The sequence below is a fragment of the Struthio camelus genome, chromosome 21, assembly GCF_040807025.1.
Source record: "Struthio camelus isolate bStrCam1 chromosome 21, bStrCam1.hap1, whole genome shotgun sequence".
NCBI lineage: Eukaryota > Metazoa > Chordata > Aves > Struthioniformes > Struthionidae > Struthio > Struthio camelus.
The window spans coordinates 11,629,508-11,646,439 of NC_090962.1; the positions used below are offsets into that span (position 1 = coordinate 11,629,508).

At 57.0% G+C, this 16,932-nt stretch overlaps 1 long non-coding RNA gene across 1 annotated transcript; it reads right to left on the reverse strand.

Annotated features, from left to right (window-relative positions):
• Positions 1-4,588: 4,588 nt before the first annotated feature.
• Positions 4,589-5,320, reverse strand: LOC138061776 (uncharacterized). Its single transcript, XR_011135686.1, has 3 exons — positions 5,253-5,320; positions 4,914-5,038; positions 4,589-4,615 (listed from the first exon to the last, which is right to left on the reverse strand). It is a non-coding gene; the product is annotated as an uncharacterized lncRNA (long non-coding RNA).
• Between the last annotated feature and the right edge of the window lie 11,612 nt (positions 5,321-16,932).

Sequence of the window (16,932 nt, forward strand, 5' to 3'; positions counted from 1 at the left end):
GTGTCCTTCTTCAAGCCTCCAAGGGCTGGGAGAGAGCAGAGATGAACCCCTGACCCTGTGAGCCCCCAGCCTCCCCTCCGCACAGGGCCAGGCTCGCCCAGCTCACCAAGGGCCAGGAGGGAGCTGGCGGGGAGGAGGGGGCAGCAGGACCAGATGGATATTGCTCATCAGGAATGCCCCAAATGTCCCTGGAATACCCTCCTCCACCCATGCACACGCATGCATGCTCATGCACATGCATGCACACACAGACACATGGGGAGCACAGCCCCCTCGCCTGGGGCATGGCAGGAATTGTTGCTCACTGCTGGGTCTTTCCCCTTTCCCACCAGCCCTGGGTGACACCTTGCTGCCCTCACTCACCTTTGCAGATATCCTGCAGGTTGTCCTGGCTCTGGTCCTTCCTGTGCCACGCAACCAGCCCGAGGCACACACAGTCCTTCACAAATCCCCCTCCCCAGCCTGTCCTCAGCAGCACAGCTTCCCCCACCCGGTCCTGCTGGCCGGCCACACGCCCTCCTCCTTCCCTTCAGGCAGAGCTCAGCCCTTGGGTTCAGCCTCCCCCTCCCCAACCCCGAGGGTCCATGGGAGCAGGCAGGGCTCGGAGAGGGTGAGGTGGTGTCATGCGGTACCCAAGACCTGCCATCTGGCTGTCAGGGCTCCCAGGTATGACTGGAGAAGCCCCGTGTCCCAAGTAGGGGGTGGGTATTGTGGGTGGCTGGAGAGACCTGCCAGGGGAGAAGCATTGCCCTGGGGAGACCCTGAAAAGCCCGAGACCCAGAGCTGAGAAATGGCTTGCCCCAGATTCACTCAGTAGCAAAGCTGCTCAAAAGCTATAGGAAATGGGAAAACTGCCCCAGATTTGCCCTCCTGGCCTAGCTCATGGCCTAATAATCCAGATGGGACCAGAAGCCCTCAAGACAATGTATGTGAAGGGTGTGTTTACTCTTCTCTCCCTTCTTCATCTCTATCTTAAGCACCACAGGCTGAGAAACCTTGCAGAGAATCTGAAAAAACAAAGAGCCTCGTTTGATGCCTGCAGGAGGACAGCCCTGTGCTGTCCTGCCCCACATTTCCCTACAGGGAGCACATTCCACTTCTACAAAATGAGTGACCCACACTCAAATGCAGCGTTGAGGCTCAGCTATGCATCTCAGCCCATGGCTGCACTTTGGGCTGTTGCGTCCCACGTGACTTTGATGCCATCTTTGAAAAAGGCCAAAGCCTAGAGTGAACCCTCCCCCCCCCCTCAACCCCCAGCTTCCTGCAAAAGGTTGCCCAGTGCAAAGGCTTGTCAGTGCAGGGCAGGTAGAAGCAGCTTTGACAGTGGCCCACTGTGGGGGACAAAATGGAACGAGGACTCCTGGGGCTTGGTGCTGGGGCTGCCCTGCACCCAGAGGCTCCTGAGGGCCCGGCTCCACCCCTTCATGGGGTGGCAGCCCAGGGCCAACTGTGCCTGGAAGCAGGTCCCCCTTTGGGAAGTGTCTCTGGAAGGGATGGGGCCCTGCCTCCCCAAGGCTGGCATGTCCTGGAGCTCCCACAGGTGCCTCCAGTGCCTGCCAGAAATGCCTGTGTTGGAAATGAATCCTTTGCCTTTTAAAAAATCCAAGTTGGCTTCTCATTTGGGAGAACCTCTGTTTCTTCCCACTGGATTGTCTTCTGACTCCAGTGGGCAGATGATGTTTTGGCTTGGAGGTGGCATCCCTTGCAGGGGTCAGAGAGGCACTGCATCCTTCCCAGGCCCCTGTTTCTGCTCCGGAGCTCCTCTGGGCTCAGACTAAGGCTGGCAGCCTGAAAATGGGGCAAAGTCCAGCTTGGGAGTGAGGGCAGTGGTCTTTTGGAGGGTTAGCCTATGCCTGCCTCTGTCATCCCCTGGGTTAGGAGCTTGCTGAGAGGTCATGAGGTGGCTGATGTGGGGCCTGACACATCTCTCCTTGCTTTTTAGAGCCTGTTGCTATTTGGGACATGGTGTCCAGTGACATGCTGGAAGAGCTGCTGCTGAGCAAGGTTGGCTGGTGTCGTGGTCCCCCTTGCCCTGCAGGGTTTGAGTTGTGCCGAGAGCCCTGGGTGCCAGGATACTGCTGGTTGTGCTTGGCACCTGACCTGGTTGTTTGTTGTGAGGTCACTTCTGGCAAGTACCTAACAGGCAAGCTGGAGGCACATGGCTGTGGTCCATGGTTGTGGGGTGACTCCTTTGTCTGCACGTTGCAGGCCAACCTCAGGCTCTGGCAGGTGAACATGCTTGTGACGTTACTTCTTTCTCCACAGCTGCTAGGCCAGAAACAAACTTAGGCCGCGAGGAGGCACGTGGCTTGGCTGTTAGATGTGAGGGACCTTCTGTGGGAGTACCTGAAGGCCCATGAGGAAGCACATGGCTGGGGCAGGTGCTTGTGAGGTCACTTCTGGCTCAGCCAGCCCTGACAGCCAGCAGCAGACCCAGGGGTTTGATACAGGCTGTGAGGTGACTTCTTTCTCTTGAGCTGATAGGACAACAGCAGGCTCTTGGTGATGTAGGTTCTTGTGAAGTCACCCCCGTTTCTGCTGCTGATAGGCTAGAACCAGGTTCATGGCTTCACTGCTGATTGTGAGGTCGCTTCTGGCTGAGTACCTGATAGGCCAGCAGCAGGTACAAGGCCAGCAAAGTGAGGGTAACTTGACTTCAATCCGAGCAGCTCATTGCAGGAACAGAAGCAGAACAGCTTGTGGTGAAACTGCTTCTGAGGTGCTTCCTGCTGCTGAAGACGATAGGCTAGAAACAACAGCATGGGAGCACGTCACCGTGACATCCAGCAGTTGCTTCTTTCCCCTCCAGAGGAAGCGTACGTGTGCGCTGCAGAGTGAGGGACCAGGGGCTATTGAAAAAATGCTGCCGTGTCAGGAGTTGCCAAATCCCACAGCCCAGCGGAGGCGAGGCTGATACTGCTCCATGGCCAGCCGGTAGCGACACAGTGCCTGTGTTCCCAGTAGGCACACGTGCATGCACGCACACAGGGCATGGTACATGCATAACGGCCAGCCACACAGGTCAGCATGGGCAAACACAGCACTCATGCACGCACAAACTGCCCCAGCGGCCTCATCCTGCTCCCCTCGCTGGCGGGTAAGTATGAAGCCTGTGAGTGGAAAACATATACGTATATATTATGGATCCCTCCAGAAGCTGGGCTTAGACACTCCATCTGTGCTGTAGCTGGCCCTGGATGCCCTCTTTTCCTGGTTGCCTCACGCACAGCCACACGCACACTCACGGATGGGTGTCTCCGCTTGCTGGTCCACTCTTCTGACCTTGCCCGTAGGCGACCTCCAGGCTCCTGATCTCTCCACTTGCTGTCCCAGACCCTCGAGTGCCTCCAGCAGCCAACTCTCTGACCCTCCTGCTCGCTGCAGGGTGCAGCCTACACTCACGGTCACTCCAAGATTTGTCTCCCAAGCCTCTTTCTCTACTCGCCAGCTAGTCTGGCCTGGTGTCTGCTAGCGAGGGGGCACACTGCCATGCACACCCCCGCAGGGTGCAGGCGCTCTGCTCTCTCCAGTTGCTGGCACGGCAGATACACAGGCCCCAGTGACTCTGGCCTCTTCTCCATGGCTAGCACTCAGCCCTCCCTGCACAAATGTGCACACAGGAGAGAGAACCCCCCACACCCGGGAAAGAGCTAGAAATGGAGGTGAATAATGGCTGGAAATGGAAGTGAGAGAGGACAGGTGGCAGGCGGCAGCAGTGTGGAGGATCAGCCTGTGCCAAGGAGGGTGAGAGGCCCACTCACATGACCAGTGCCTGGCCAGCAAAGCCCACCCCAGCTGCCTCACCAGCTCTGCAAGCATGTCCAGGCTGAGCTAAGCTGCTTGCTACTCCCAGCTACCTATTGCATGGGTCTAGCAGGGATAGGAAATAGATGGATCTTCTTCCAGTTTAGGAGGCAACCTCCCCTCTCTCCCGCCCCCCTCCCATATAAGAGCACTCTGGACACAAGAGTAAAAGCCATCCCAGCAGCAGAGGGGTGTGGAGGTCCCAGGTGACCCCGTTGGCAGCCAGAGGCAACCTATGGTGTCGCAAGGGACTAGCTCTGGTGTTGTGGGTGGGTGTCTAGCTTAGTGTCTACAGATGTTATTCCCTTCTGTCCCTAAAAATCACTCTGGCATTGCACACAGGGTTCAGAGCAACACCTCCCTTTTTATTCCCTGCAGATAAAACCATCTCAGGCAGAGGCTGGTCTCCCCTTCACACAGCAGCAGTTGCTAGTGATTTCTCCTCCGGGGCTGCAAAGGCATCTTCTCGCTGGTGCTAGGGAGGCCAAAGGAGAGGTGTTCAGTGTTAGGTGTAGGCACGTCCCCTTGGGTGTCAGGGTGCCTGGTTCACGGCCAAGCTCAAACGTGCCCCATCTCAGCGGTGGTGGTGCCAGTGACAGCCCCGGTGTCCCCAGGGCTGCTAGCCAGGGAAGGCAGGGCAACGCAGGCAGGAAAAGCCCCAGACCTGCTCAGACATACATACCAGTGCAGCTGCTCCTCGCTGTGAGCCTTGCAGGGGTTTTGCTCTCCCCTGTTCTTTGGCTCCTGCCACCAGGCTTTAGCCACCTCTAGCCGACGGTGGCTCTGCCTTGCTGGCAGGGACTTGTGGCTGCAACGGCAGGGACAAGGTCGCGCTCAGCCCTGCTGAGACCCTTTGTGCCCAGCCCAGCCCAGCTCTGCACCCCCACAGTCCCATCTGCACCCCCAGTCCTCAACTCAGGCCAAGCCCAAAGCAGTCGCTTGGGGCTATGGAGGGGAACTCGCAGTCAAGGGCTAATGTGGGGCATTCCCTGGCCAGGAGAAATCAGAGGATGTCCTATGCAGTCCCACAGCTCCGCGTCTTTGACCCGCTCCTGGATCCCCAGTGTTAAGCTGCGCCTGTCCACGCTGGGGCTGTGCACACTTACTGCTGGAGGGAGAGCTGCGCCGGTTTACGCTTTGGCTCCTTTCCCCATGCCTCTTTCCTCTCCTGGAGCTCTCTGTCATACTGCCTTCTCCTGACGGAGGCTGGAGGAGTGGGGCAGTAGGATCTCTGAAAGGCAAGAGAGAGGCTTATCAAGCAGTGGGTAAATGCATGGGTCTGTGTCCTACAACAGCAAGGCCATGGGGGACACTCGGCAGGGACAAGGCAGCCGCAGCACGGACATCAGGAGAATGAACGCAGCACATCCCCGTGGAGATGCCAGTGTTCAACCAGGGGCTGGCTTCCCAGGTGGCGGAGGTTTTCTTCTGTCCAAAGTTCTTACCAGGGACTCTCTGCTTTCTTCTGTAGTCTTCTTTTTCTCTGTTTTAGAAATATTGGCTTCCAGTTGAGCTCGGTGTCTCCTCTGTTGCACAAGGGAGAAAAGTGTGTGTAGTAGCTTGAGGTGCCACTGAAGGAAGTATCCCTCCCTGCACAGCATGCAAGGCACCCGGGCACTCTGCAGCCTTTCTCAGCATACTCAGTCCTCGCCTGCTCTTCCCGAGCACGGGAACCAGAAAGGCTTCATCCTTCAGCCACTGAAGCCCAGGAAGACGGCATTACCTCTCATGTCGGGGGGTGGGCAGCGTGCCCTGAGGCATCGGTTAAAAATGACCAGAGCTTGTGTCCCACCTCAAAGGGCAGGCACCCTGGGTGGGGGGTGTCCTGGAGCTCGAGGCAGGCGTCAGGACCATGTGTCCGCAGCACAGCAGATTGCTCTTTGGGTCCCATAGTTTTCACTGACAAAATCTCCCATCATGGGAATGAGCAGGTGAGCTGCAAAGACAAGTCACCTGCCCCACGCCTGGGAGGCAACAGTACAACAATGCCGAGGAGACCAGACCAGCACACCTCCAGTGGTGCCTGGGAGAGGGAAAGGTGGTTCCTTGGAGCAGCTGAAAACGCTTCCAGTACCTGGGCATTGAGGGCAGCTGTCTTTGCCCGGCAGGCCAGGTGCTCTGCCCACTCGGCCCTTTCTTGCCTCGCCAGCTCTTCCCGCCGCGCTGCCTGGAGGCGTCGTTCCTCCTGCTGCATGCAGAGGTAGCAGACTTCCTGGAGGGCAGAGACAAGCAAAGCAGGCAGCAGGAATTGCAGCCGCTGGCAGTTTTCCTGCCCCTTGCCCTCAGCCTTGCTCACAGCAATAGCCTGGGCCTAATGCCAGCCCTGAAAAGCCCTCCTGCTATGACCAAGGCCCTAGAAAGCACCTGTCTCTTTTCTCTCCCGGGAAAGCCTAACTTTTCCCCTTTCCAGGGGCAGCAGCCCGGAGACAGTGGTGTGAGGAGGGACTCAAGAGTAACTTGTGTCTTCTGCAGCAAGATCCACAAGAAGCCACGGAATGTGCAGGTCAACACCTAGCAAGGGCTCTTGGGGGAAGCTGTATCCACAGGGCGCCACATTTCCACAGTGCCCTAGGACACAGTGGTGACATGGGGCCAGATCACGTACCTGCCCTATTCTGCGATGCCCTTTGCAAACAGGGCTTTCCGCTTTGTGGCTGCCTTGCTGTTCTGTTTTGCTCTTGTCTTGTTTCGAGGCTCTCCCCTCAGTTGCTGGTAGCACCCTAAGAATACAGAGCAGGCAGAGTCTGTAGCAGCACAGCATGAGTGTGCTCTGCCCCCTGTGCTCTCAAGCTGGGCAGAAGGTGGTTCTGCAGCAGAAGGTGGTTCTGCAGCAGATGTGGGTGTGTGAGCTTTGATACATCTCACTGCCACAAGGAGCAGAGCACACCACTGCCCCAGCCCCATTCTCCACACGCCTCACCTCTCGGGGGGCTGCATGCCCAGGCCTTGCTGAGCCACACTGGCGTCCATGTTGAGCCCAGGTAACTTCATGGGCGAAAGCCTCCTTCGAGCAAGGAGGCGCTTCTCAGCAGGACTCCCTGCAGGTGTGACATGAGACAGCTCTTCAGAAGAGCCTCTTTGTGGCAGCTCAGGCAAGAAGCGCTTGCAGGGCTGCTCCGTCCTGGTAGGGAACTGTCTGGGGCAGTAGTCCCTATTCCCTCGGAGTCCCGTTTCCCCGCTGCACTTTCTGTCAGTGCTGGAAGGAAAGAGCCCTTGGCACTACAGGCGAGGGAATGGAGTGCAGTGGGGCAGTGTCCTTCAGCAGATCAGCTGCAACTTGGAGCACCAGGCTGCCCTGAGGTCTCCTTCCATTACAAGCCCCTGAAGGGTAACGGCTGCCACCAAACAGAGCCACAGGAGGGGCCGTTTCCTATCCCAGGCCTCACTTTGTGACTGTGCCTTTAATTCCCTGGCAGTAAGGACATAGAGGTGACCCGCAAGCCTGTCTCAGGACTCATCCATTACTTTACCTCCTTTCCCACTCTCCTTCGACATGCCTTCTTTGGGTTGTCGTTCTTGGAGAGCCTTGAAGGAGCCCTCAGTGGCCGAGTGTGCTCGTGAAACCTTTGATCTGTGAATAAGAAGATAACAGAAAGAAGCGGTCAGTAGAGATTCACAAAATGCTGCTGCAAACTTGCCCTCCAGCAAGACAGTGCCAGCCCTTGGGACACACGTGAAGGGCCTTTGAGAGCAATGTGTCCAACGGAAATCTCTCACTGCCACAAGGACAAGAGTGCATCGCTGCCCCAGCCCCATTCTCCACATGCCTCACCTCTCGGGGGGCTGCATGCCCAGGCATTGCTGAGCCAGGCTGGCGTCCATGTTGAGCCCAGGTAGCTTCACGGGTGAAAGCCTCCTTCTCTCTGTAGCCAGGTCTTCTCCCAGCTTGTCCTCTGTAGCCGACTGCAGATTTCCTCTCATGCTGGATAAGAGGGGGCTAAAATCTTCCCTGGGAAGAAGATGAACAAGAACATGGAGCTGACAACAAAGTCGCACAAGGACCTGCTGTACACTTGCTGTCCAGCCAGAAAACACCAGCCTTTGGGAGAGGCGTTAAGAGCCCTTCAGAGCTAATGCAGACAGCGTGTGCAACGGAAACCTCTGCCTCCCACAAGGACGGGACCCTCCTGTTGCCCTCCTCCACTTCCCCAAGAGCCTCACTTGTCAAGAGGCTTCTTTCTGCTGCCCTGATGCCCTTTTCCTTCCTTGGCCCCTTTGGCCTGGCCCGGAGAACGCCTCTTTCGACGGTGGTCAGGCTGCTGCGGAGCACTCCCTGTAACTGTGCACCAAGAAACCTCGTCAGAACAGCATGCTTGGGAACGCTCCGGCAAGAGGGTGTGCACACCTGCTCGGTCCTGCCTTGGGAGCTGCACGGTCCTTTACCTTCTCTCTGCTTGGATCCCTCGGGGCCAGGCTCTTTGGCTTTTCCCCCAGGCCCTGGCTTAATCTCAAACCTAGAAACAAGAAGACCCCAGCTGTGAGAAAGGACTCCACGTTGCCTTTGCCGCTTGCGCGGAGCATGCAGGCTCAGAGAGCGATGAGAGTCCTGCACGGTCTCTACTGTTCCAGAGCAGAAGGTGCAGACGCTTCAACACCATGGAGGCCCATTTCAGGCAAGCACATGACACAGCCAAGAGCTCCTGCCTCGATGGGCCGAGCAGTTGCCAGGGGCTGGTCCCAGTGCTTTGCTCACCTTCCCGGGAGCAAGGGTATGCTAACACAAGTCCTCCTGGCTGCCACTTCTGACGCTCTCTCCTCTCGCCTCCACAGAGCCCACGGAGAGCAGAGTACTCTCCTTTGCTCCAGTGTGCCCAGATCCATGTGTGAATTCACATCTTGCCCTCCAGCTCGCTGGCACACCCTCCCAGATTCACGCTGTAGTGCTTGTAAAGAGGCCGCTCTGTACCCTCGGGTCGTCAGGGGATGTGCTGCTCAGCAGTGCGCAGGACACTGTGCCAGGACCGAGCTCTGCAGAGCCCTGCTAGACACAGCCTCCCACTGGGCCAAGAAGTCCCTCCTCTTCCTCTCCGCCTTGCTCCCAGAAGGTGGCCTTTAGGACACCTTTCCTTCCCTGGAGTCTCCCAACAGACAGGGCAATGCCCCACACGGGACCTGCATAGGTCAGGTCTTGGACCCACCACTGCAGAGAGGCTGTGGCCACGCCCAGGACAACACACAGCCAAAAGCAGACACAGTCTTGACTTCACAGCTTTTGGCCATGTCTTGCCCAAGACAGGGAATGAGGAGGTGAAGCTTGATGAGAAAGGATGCCGACATTCCTCTCTCGGTCCAGTCTATGCTGCGAGTGAAAAACCACAGCACTCTTCCACGTTAATCCAGGGGAAGCCTCTCCAAGGCCAAAAGAAGAAAGAGCAAGCAAGGATTTGGCTGGGAGCCCTTCCATTGGACCAGCTAGTCTTGAACGAGCTCACGAGCGGGCAAGCTCTGGCAATGCAGCACCACCAAGCAGGAGCTGAGAAGCTGCTCGCTTGCTCAGCCACGGGCTACACAAGCAAACATACTCACGTTGGCAGCACACGGATCCCCCCAGGACGCACAGGAAACGCAGCAGCGTCTTTGCCTGATAACACCCAATATTGTGTGCTTGGGTTCTGCAAAAAGGACAGAGACATGGGAGGTGAGGCCAAGGAAGGGATCGCATTACTCACAAAGGCCACAAAGCTTTCTGAGGGTGAGAGAGGCTGCCTCAGGGAAACTCTGCCCCAGGGACGTCTTTCACAAACAGGAGCCCTGCATTGCAATGGAGAGAAGCTGCGCAGCTGTGCAGGAAACTAGCCTCTTTCCCCAGGCCTTTGGGAACAGGACGCTAGGCTGCAAAGAGCTTGGGCTTCACCGCAGACAGCTCTTCCCAGCTTCTGCTACGCTGCCGAGAGCACCAAAGGCAAAGAGCAAGGAGCTCTACAGGGAGCTTGCATTGCTCTAGGTCACGTCTCTCCCAAGTGCTCCGCAGCAGGTCGAGAGACATCACCTTGAGAGTCCTCTGAGAGGAGCTTGGAAGGACTCTCGGGAGCCCGGGAGACAAATCTCAACTTACAGAGAGGAGACTTTTCAATACAATTCCAGGGCCATCCACGGCAAGGAGAAACTCCTTGGAATATCTCATTGTGAGGCTCTTGTTTCGGCTCATCAGAAGACCGATGCCCTTGAAAACAAGGTCGTAATCCTCTCCGAGTCCCGCGCCCCAGCTGAACAGCACCACAATGTCATTCACGCACTCCTTCACTAGCTTCTCGGGAAGGGCCGTCGCTGATGACAGCAGAGCATAGTCCAGGGGGACAATTTCAAGATCGTCTAGGAAACAGCAAAAGAGGAAGCCAGTTGGGTAGGGAGCAGCTGAAATACAGCTGGCGACAAGGGGAGACGCGGCCAGCTCCCATGGCCATGGGGAGGCTGCTGGGCCCATGCTGCATGCGTAGAAGACTGACCCCACTCACAACCCCCTGCAAGGCCTCTGTGGCACACAGCCATCAACCAAGTCTAACTACAGCCACAGCCATGGCAGCAGGGAGCAGAAGGCCCAGGGAAATCTGTCCAGGGAGGGGCTTTGCACACACTCTTGCTCCCAGCTCGGGTGCAAGGAGCCTTACAGCTGACTTACACCCCCTTGGAACTGGCAGGAGGCTGTGAGAGCCAGCAGCAACACTGGCGTTTGCCTGCACAAGCTCTGGTGCAGTCTGCAGGGGCAGCACTGCTTTCCTCTCAGCTGGGGTAGAAACAACCGCTCCAAAACATTTCCGTCAGACTGCAGTCATCCAACATGGCCTAAGAGTGACTGGTATGGAGGCAGCTCCAAAGCAGGACAGGGGCAGACAGTCTACGTGCATGCAGTGCTAGTAAACAAAAGAATACCCCAACGCCCTCTCGAGAGGTCACTACGTGGTGGGCAACAGTTGGGCTGGGACAAGGTGAAGTTGCTCTCAGGCCCTTTGGGAGGAATTTGCGATGCCTCTCCGTCAGTTCTGCATTGCGTTCAGCTCCCACCCCAGACATGTCCCAAGGGGAAGCAACGGCTTTGCTCTGCCGCCTTACCAGGAATGTCTCTGTTGACATAGCTGAGCCCATGAGTCTGTGCAACTCTCGGAGACAGGTGAAAGCGCGGGATAATCACCTCCCTGTTCACCTCACTGCAGTGCTTCCTCAGGACATAGAAAATGCCAAGCACATCGAGGGCCACGCCCTGGCACCCGGCGAGAAAAAAGGAACAAAGTGCTTTCAGGTGGGCAAATGGACTGAGGAGTCAGCAGGGCCAGAAGATGGTGCCTTGTTCCTCAGGAGATGGTGCCTTGTTCCTCTGGAGGAACAAGGGGGCTGGAGGGGCACTTGCAAAGCTTTGGAGAAGACGCCTTTGGGAGAAGGCCAGATTTTGTCCTCTCCCTCCTCTGCACCCTCTCAATGGTATGCAAAGTAAAAGCTGAACAAACGTTCCTGAGGGAAGAGACCTTCGCATCTACGTAAGGGCCAAGGGGTGGCCTGCAGTGGAGTCAGCCCTGCGGAGCGGCCCAGGCTTTGTGTCTGGTCTTTCCTTTGCAGCAGTGAGGACTGCAAATGCCCCAGAAAGGGGTGAAGCCTCTCTTCTCCCACAGCTGCCCTGGACCCTTTGGACCAGTGGACAAAGGAGCTGCTCTGTCACACCCTTGTGCACTTTGGGGACCTTCTCTCTTCTTCCCAAGGAGGGGACACACAGCGCCACTGTGCATGGGGCCCGGGGCTGAGATGAGCAGGATGACAACCCACCTTGTTCAGCACAATCTGCTGTAGCATGTACTCCGACACGCTCTCCCAGATTCTCACGACCTCTGAAAAGCAAGGGAAACACACATCAGGCTCTGAGCCAGCCAGCTCACCACGTTCGGCACGTACCCAGCCAGGACAGTGACAGATGCAGGTGTAATCACGCATGCAGCAGCATAAGCACACGCAGGACGGGCTGCAGAGGCCAGGTCTTGGCTGCCTCTGGCCGCAGAGTGAGCACAGGAGAGGGCTGGAGCTCAAAGAGAGACAGCGGAAGGGTTTTGGACAAGGCCATGCCACCATCTCACATCTGCAGGGGGAGGGTGTGCCCCAGCTCCAAGCAGTGACTGGACTCCCAGAAGAGAAGCCAGGCGGGGCTGGTCGAAAGGGAAGCGGCTGATTTCCAGCGTGGGCGTTTCAGGCAGTCTCCCAAGCCCCAAGAGAGGTGCACAACCCCTCCGCCTTCTTCGGACAGGAGTCCCCTTGCCTCCCACTTTCAGGTGCTGGTCTCCAAGGGCAGCCCCTCTCTCTGGGGAAAGGTGGCCATGGATTTCCCCATGGCCAGAGGACAGTGCTGTGCTCCACAGCAGCCTTGGGCACCAAGAGCATCCCCAGGGGTCTCCCCACAGGGCCCAGCTCCCCCGTATTCGGTGCCTGCTTCCACAGGCTGCTCACGGCCACCTGAGCACCTCCAGCTCCTTGGCCCAGCCACGACTGTGGGTGGCCAGTGGCCCTGCGAGGCAAGCAGTGACCCTCGGTGGCCGGGACTCCTGCCTGGGGAACCAGGAGTCCTGGGGGGCCACCTCGATCCCTGATCCGCATGGGGCACTCAGGCAGGCACCCATGGCAGCCACCAGCCCTCCCCACACAACGCTGGTTTGGGAGTTGGTGTCCTACACAATCGTGCTCCTGGAAGAGCCCCTAAGGCCTCACCATCATGGCTGAGGAGCCTGAGCGCTGGCAGCTTCACAAACGGGAACTGCATGGTTGTGCCTGTAGTTCCCGCCTGGAAACTTCTCCTCCACTCTCCTCCTCCTCTGCCTCCTCCTCCTCCTCCGCACTCCAGGGCAGTGTGGGGAGGGCTGGGCACACCCTGGGCAGAGGGGAGGTGTCACTGTGAGGCGGGATGTGCCACAGTGACCTCAGACCGTGTCACTGAGCGTGTCACAGAGGGGCTGCAGGGATCCCACCCCCAGACCTTGCTGGTGTGGGCCCTACAGCAGTGAGGGCAGCTGCCCTGGGTGGTTTAGGGTGCTGCCCCCACCCCACCACCCCCTGCCCCAGGGAGCTCTTTGCTAAGCCAGCAAGGATCAGCACCAGCATCTGCCTTCAAGTCCTCCCTCACAGGCAGTCACATGGGGCATCGGCTTTCCTTGCTTCTCTCACACCTTCCCTGAGCATCTGCTACAGGTCACTACTGAAGACAGGGCACTGGCTCAGGGGCACCGTCACTTGCACAAGGACGCAAGTGCCCCAAAGGGTAGAGGTCACAGGTGGGACCTACAACAGAGAAGCTCTATTTACCACAAGCCCGGGCCTACTTTGGATCCCAAAAGCCCAGGCAGCACAACTTGCCTTCCGGCCGGGCAAATGCCACTTGAAGAGGAGATAACGTAAAAAAAAAAACAAATTCTGTGTCTATTTGTCTACATGACTAAGAGTTCCAGCTTGTCCTTTGATGGACAGCAGGAGAGAGAACAACTGGGAACAATGTCCTTCCTCTACATGCACAAACCTACACACACACACCTACACACACACACACACACACACACACACACACACACCTACACACACACACAGACACTTCTTTTCTCTCACTGCACACCACCCTCCTCACCCAAGAAGCTGCGCAGGAAAGAAGGAGGCATTCTGGATAAATGCTCTAACATGCAGAATCTCAGGAGTGAGCTGGCAGCAACTGCAGGATGGTTCACAGCAGCAGCATGCCCACTATTGCAAGTGCTGGCTCAACCTCGGACTCTGAGCTGCCGGCATTCAGGAAGAAGTTTCCTGTGGTGCAACGGGCTGCTCCAAATTGGTTGCCTGCTCATATGGCAGCCAGTGAGTCTCCTGCCAGAAGAGCCGTGTGGAGCCATCTGGGGAGCTCAGAGAGATGGTCACAGTGCCCTTCACATGCAGGATCCTGTGCTCTTGCCTTTCCTAGACTGGGCGACAGGTGAGGGGCCAGCTGAGACCTTAAGAGTTAGGAGTAGCAGGCAGAGCAGCATGGGTGACATTGCAGTAGGCATCTGCTATAAACCACCTGCTCAGGCTGAAGAAGCAGATGAGGTCGTCTTCAGACAGGTGGGGGAAGCCTCACGTTCTCAGGCCTTATTCCTCTTGGGGGGATGCAAGCACCCTCATAGCTTCTGTGATAGTGGGGGGACAGTGGCAGGGGAGCCAGTCCCAAGGATGTGTGCCATGGGCAGGGGCTGAGGAAGAGCAAACTGTGGCCACCAAGGCAAGGGCTAGGCAGGCCAGAGAAGAAGCGGTGTGCAGTGTTACATGTGTCCCACAGCACCTGCAAAACCACAGAGGCCCAGAGTCACAGAACGGTTGAGGTTGGAAGGGACCTCTGGAGATCATCTAGTCTAACCCCTCTGCTCAAGCAGGGTCACCCACAGCACATTGCCCAGGACCCTGCCCAGATGGCTTCTGAATAGCTCCAAGGACGGAAGACCCCTTTAAATTGGATCCCTCCAAGGAGATGAAGACCCCTTTAAATTGGATCCATTCTTTCCTCAGGAACGTGGTTTCCTCATGCCTTTCTCTTGTTTGACTTTCAGCCACAGCAACTGGTCTGAAAAAGGAGATTATACTCTTCCCGCCCTCATTCCCAACCCAATAGCTGCTGGAGGGACAGCACCGCAGGGCACAAGCAAGCCCAGGCCGTCCCTGGAGAGCATCAATGACAACCTCCTGATACAAGTTGAGAAAGGAGCCCCTGGGGAGAGCGGCTCTGCTTGACCTTGCACTTACCAACAGTGAAGGGCTCGTTGGGGATGGGAAGGTCAAGGGCAACTTTGGCTGCAGTGACCATGAGATGGTGGATGGGGTTCAGGATACTGAGAGGAGGGAGCAGGGCAAAAAAGCAGGATCACAACCCTGCACTTGAGGAGAGCAGACTTGGGCCTCTCCAGGGACCTGCCTGGAAGAATCCCGTGGTGTGACTGCAAGGTGGGAAAGGGAGGGTCGGATACTGGCGTAGAGAGACAGTCAAGGTTCACGAGGGGTTAAGCAGCACAGATTTAAGAAAGAATTTACCCTCCAAACTGCGCAGGGAGCCCTGGGAACTGTGGACAAGGTGCGTACCTGCCTTTCACTCATTACCTTAATTAACAGCTGAGGAGTACAAGCAGCTATGTTGTACTACATCTATAGAGTACATTATAACATATAGGCACACAAAACTAGTCAGCCCAGAAGACCAGGAGTACAATGCGCTTTCCCCATAGTGCAAAATTTGACAGCCGTGACGACAGTCACTGCCAGGGGTCGACCCACGCTGATTCTTTGCACTTTCCGTCGTGCAGTACTTGGAGTAGGCTCATTGGCTTGTAGACGTTGGGTTTGATGCAATGATTTCCCCTCCCGACTGTCCGGGTTTAGTCAGATCAGGCACCCACACAGCACACCCTGTAGACCCCAAACCACCTGGCTGCTGGGTGGGCCGCAAGGAAACTCCTTCTGGGATTGTGAGGACCCCTATCCGCTCATACATCCGTTGGGCTATTTGGTCTCCCTGTGTACATCACAGGGCTTAGGAACCAGTGTAATGGATCACAACCTTCACAACCTCAAGCCAATTCAAGACAATGACCCCCTGCAATGATATCCACACCCCTGGACAGCTACACTATTGCAGGGCACCAAGCAACCATACTACCCTTCATGTATGGCGACCGCCATCCCCATGCTCACAAGGTGACAGCTGTCTGGTTCCAGGGTTATTTCTTTGCGTGGCAATCGCAGAGCCAACCCTGAACTCCCGGGCATGGCTCGCATGGGGTGGTAGGCTTGGGGGGTGCAGCCGGTGCACTCTAAGCACCTGTGGCCCCCTTGGCACATTTGAGCATATCGGGTAGAGCCATGGGGTGGGCGGTCCCTGAGGCAGACACCTGCCTGACAAATGTTTTTCCTCCAACCCCTGAGGGTACCAGGAGGGGACAGTTGGCACAGTTGCTCTCTGAGCAGTCTGTTCATTTGCCCCTTGCGGGTGGTGGGGTATGTGATAGGTCCAGGCTAGTCCTTGCTCTCCAGCCCAATTTTGAATGCCGTTCCCTGTTAAAGGAGTGCCCCGATCCCTTTGGATTTCCACCAGCAGCCACGTAACCCAATCACATCTTCTAACACTTTAATGGTGTGAGGCTGGGTAGCTGCAGAGCAAGAGTGGGTGTACAAGAGACCAGAGCAGGTTTCTCCAGTGGTCAGGACATATCTATGCTGCTGGCTTTCCAAGAAGGGTCCAATATAATCAACTTGCCACACCTCCCCAGGCTTTTGTCCTCTGCGGATATACCCCTTTTGGGTCCGCAACTGCTGTGGAGCTAAGCGGGTGCAATGCTGCCTGGCCCCATTTGTGCCACTGGCAGATCCCCCTCCGTGCACACTGCTGGCCGGGCAGTGGGTGCTGCTGGTCCCCGCCGCCCTCTCCAGGCTGCCTGCTGTGCTCCCCCACCCTCGAGGGCTGTGCATGCTGCTCTGGCTGAAGCTGCAGCTACTGCTCGAGCAGCTTTGTCCACCTCCGCTCGCCGTCCACCTCCCACCACGGTATGCCGGCTTGCAGCAGGTCTCGGAACATAGTGCCGCAACTCTCCCTGTCTCTGTTTCATGTTTACCTGCCTCTTTCCTGACTTCCCATCTCTGCCCACAGAGGACACCGCTGCTAGCAGAGACAGCGGCACTGCCACTTCCCCCACTGTCACTGCCCCCGTCTCCTCGCCCCCCAAAACAGGGAGCACCATCGCTTCAAAAGGTTGTTTCACAGCACCTGACTTTGGACCTAAGGTTTTGCTCATGGGGATCCAATCCAGTCAACTCGGCGGAATAAATGCCAGACAACATTCCGAACTGTCACAGCTAGTTTATGCCTGCTGCAATAGTAGTCCACTTGGTGAGCCAGCCATCAATGCCTGTGGCAGTCGGCCAAGTTAAACGTGCTGCACCCAGCACCCAGTCCGTTAGGGAGGGGGAAACGCTTCAGTTTTGCTGCTGCGGGGTATGGAGGGTGTTGCACAGCCTAGGATCCTGGGGCAGAGCCCCCAGCCTATCAAGCTCCTCTCTAGTAAAGTAAAAGGCATCTGCCCCATCACCCCACAACCTTAACAGGCACTCAAAGAACCCTTCACAGGGCTGCTACCTGTAGCACCC